This window comes from Alnus glutinosa, chromosome 6, assembly GCF_958979055.1.
Source record: "Alnus glutinosa chromosome 6, dhAlnGlut1.1, whole genome shotgun sequence".
Lineage (NCBI taxonomy): Eukaryota > Viridiplantae > Streptophyta > Magnoliopsida > Fagales > Betulaceae > Alnus > Alnus glutinosa.
Window position 1 is genome coordinate 28,095,452 of NC_084891.1, and position 3,574 is coordinate 28,099,025.

General features: G+C 37.3%; 1 long non-coding RNA gene across 1 annotated transcript; it reads left to right on the forward strand.

Moving 5' to 3' along the window:
• The first annotated feature begins 2,501 nt into the window (after positions 1 to 2,501).
• LOC133870381 (uncharacterized) lies at positions 2,502 to 3,218 on the forward strand. Its single transcript, XR_009900717.1, has 2 exons — positions 2,502 to 2,837; positions 2,909 to 3,218. It is a non-coding gene; the product is annotated as an uncharacterized LOC133870381 (long non-coding RNA).
• Positions 3,219 to 3,574: the final 356 nt, after the last annotated feature.

The window sequence follows — 3,574 nt, forward strand, 5'->3', positions numbered from 1 at the left end:
AAATCATGAGCACATGAATAATGACTCAAGAAAAAAACACTTGAATATGACATATCCTTAACTTTCAATCTACACTACCTTTCTTTTCTTTTCCTTCTTGGATGTTTCTACACAATTCGAACCAGTGGTCACGATTATAGTGCATATCTCTAAGTCTCACTATTCATTTCAAATATCTAGAGATTACTTTCATTTTGTGGTCTCAATTGTTGCAAAAGTGGCCCATCTTCCACCCTAGAGCTACAATTGGGGATTTTCGGACACCCAATTGCGAAAGGTTCTTGATAATTAAGCTTACCCGAATAAAAGGTTCACCTTGATAATTCTGTCACTCCTTGAAGGCAACCCCTTTGCCATGATGCTTAAACAAAGAGATCAGCTACCAATATGGAGACATGGCTGCGGAATAGACGCGGCACTGGGACACGGGAAAAACACCGAAATTATGTGTCTGGGCCCTATCTTGGACCACCCATCAATTTCTATTGAAGCCCACCATGAATGATGAATTGCCCAATTTGCCCTTACCACTTTCCCCAATATATAATTCCTATAGATTTTGGAATCTTGTGTTTATTTGGTTCTCTCACATGAAATAATAATATGGGCTTTCTCTTCCTGGTGGTGATATTAGCACGACTGAAGGGATAGGAATCTTGTGGTGAAGGGTTTTTATTTTTTTAAGTGGAAGTTGGATTACTAGTAGATTTGGGAGCATTTTGATAGACAAAAGGGGTCCCCTCCATTGATGGAAACAAAAGCTAATAAAAAGTTAAGTTTACAATTTAAATACTATCCCCCCTCTAATAATAGAAGGGAGATGACAACAAAATTTGAGACTAGAATATGGTCTACAATTGTGTATCCTTTGAATTGCTGATATGACCAATCATTGTGCGCAATTTCACCATACTCTAAAGCCTCAACTATTAACGGGGGAAATTTATACTTACTCTTTTTAATTTGCTACTCAATTTCCAACGGAATGATTCTATTTATAGATTCATGTTAAACTGTCACATAACTGAATAATAGAAGGGAGATGACAACAAAATTTGAGACTAGAATATTGTCTACAATTGCGTTTCCTTTGAATTGCTGGTATCACCAATCATGTGCGCAATTTCACAATACTCCAAAGCCTCTACTATTAATAAGGAAAATTTATACTTACTCTTTTCCATTTGCTAATCAATTTCCAATGGAATAATTTTATTTATAGATTCATGTTAAACTGCCACACAACTGAATAATGTGGTAATACAAATCAACTTTTGGATCATAATTTTTTTTTTCAAGTCTTGGTCTAAGAGTTATTTTTACTATCACATCATTCAATTATATGGCAATTGTACATAAGCAATGACAGAGAGAGGGGGGGGGGGGGCCCCACCCCCCCCAACTTTTAAGAAAAAAAAAAAATTAAGGTAAAAAAAAAAAAAAAAAAAAAAAAATTAAGGTTTTTTGCTTATTGGCCCTAGCAAAGAGAAATGATACTGGTACACAATGTTTACAACAATGTTACAACAGTCCTACGTGGAAAGTGGGTTTAAACGTTTTTTTTCATTTTTTTCATTTTTTCGTCAAAACCGGTTGGAGGGGAAATGAAATTTCATTTCCCCCCAACGCACCCGCCCTCTCTCTCTCTGAATTCTCTCCGTACAGTCCCCGTCCTAAATCCGGCGTCCGGCGTCCCTCTCCGGTCCTTTACCGGAGTTATCCTCCTCCGTCCGTCGGAGACCGCCGCCCGCAGCCCCTCTCTCTCTCTCTGGCCGGATCTGCCTCCTACGCACCTCTCTCTCTCTCTCTCTCTGGCCGGATCTGCCTGCTCCGTCCGTCGGAAACCGCCGCCCGCAGCCCTCTGTCTCTCCCGCTCGCTCCGGTGCCGGTCGTCCCTGTCCCTCCGGTAACTCTCTTTCTCTCTCTGAAATTATTGTTTGATGTTAGTTTTTGTGTGGTTTGCAATTATGTCTTTCTGATCTTTCAGTATCTAACTTGACCAGAATGGATAGACAGCGCCGTGAAGAAGAGCAAAAGAACAGTTCTTCCAAGAAGGCACCTGAGGCAGAGCAGTCCATTTTGATTAGGGTGTGGACTTATGACTTTCTGTACAATAAATTGAAGGCTCAAAGTTATGATATTTCAGATAAATAAGTGCTTTGATGTCTTCATATCCCTCAAATGCATGATGGAATTTCCTTTTAATTTGGATTTACAGCTGTATTCTTGGTTCCACTTTGTAGGCCACCAGTCCTCAAACAGGTGAACAAGCTCGAGGAAGCTTAAAATTAATGAAAGACAAATCATAGAATTGTACATAGAATCATAGAATTGGAGTTGGCTATTTTTTGTGAAGCATCACCTGAATTTTCTAAAATACTTTCAAGAAGTGGATGGTTTAAATTATTTAAAGTTTCTCTATTTGATTCAAGATTGGTTTGGGCTCCTGATATGGTCATGCATCAGTTTATAAAACTCTAAACTGAAAAAAGTATCTTTGGGATTTAAAAAAAATGATATTTGCATATTTGAGTTTCTTCATGGCTTGTCTCTTTTAGTAACTGAATTGCGCTAGTGAAAAAAAATGGTTTTTGAAGCAGATGTTGGTGAACAGTGATGGTAGAACTATGGAGATGGAATAAATGTTTTACACGATATAGGAGCAACTAGATGATCATTTACTCTTTAGGAGCATTCTTTTCCTCAATTTACTCTTGAAGTTGTTCAATCTATGTTCATTGTGATTGACTTGAATTTGGATTGCAGAAAGTGAGGATGGGAGAGTAGTTAGGGAGTTTGCAGTATTGCTGGATGCTTGTGAAGCTCATCTCGACAAGGTGAGATCCCCATACTTTTAGCATCATATGATGAAGTGTAATAAAAAAAAAATGATGTCTTGGTTTTTCAGAGTGGCAATACAGCTTGGGATGTAGATGAACACCATCAGGATGAAATTGAACTAGACAACTTCATTGAAGATCAAAAGAACATCGACATTTGCTCATGAAGAAGATGAACCAAAGCAAAAATTTAATCGAAGATCAAGGCAACGTTGCAATGTATTTTGTTGTGTTTTGACACTTTTGTGCTGCTTTTTTTTCTTTTTTCTGTTTTGTTCTGTAATGTTTTACCTCCTTGCAAAGGCAACATTGAGCCCAAAATTATCAAAGTCTGGTTTTAGAACCACAAGTAGACATGTGAATATGTTCAAGATGAAATCACGTTCACTTTGTCATTGTTCATTTATTTCTCTTTGTCTTGGATTTTCCTTTGAACCTCAAACTCCATTTTTTGTGGAAGACCATATGGACAACCCCAAGATATACACATGTTTTAGGCTTTATTGACCTGATTACCTGAGATTGGATATGCAAGAATGAGGTGCTTTGTAAATCTTCATTCTTCTTTGCTTAAGGTTTGAGTTTTATACAATTATGCCTTGGGCTATTGCAAAACAAATTTTACAATATGTTTATTTAAATTTCAAGCCTGTTTCTTCTTTTTAGTCTACTATATTATTCTTAATGGAATTGGACTCACTTCATGAGCAAAAATACATGTAAGAGTCTCAATA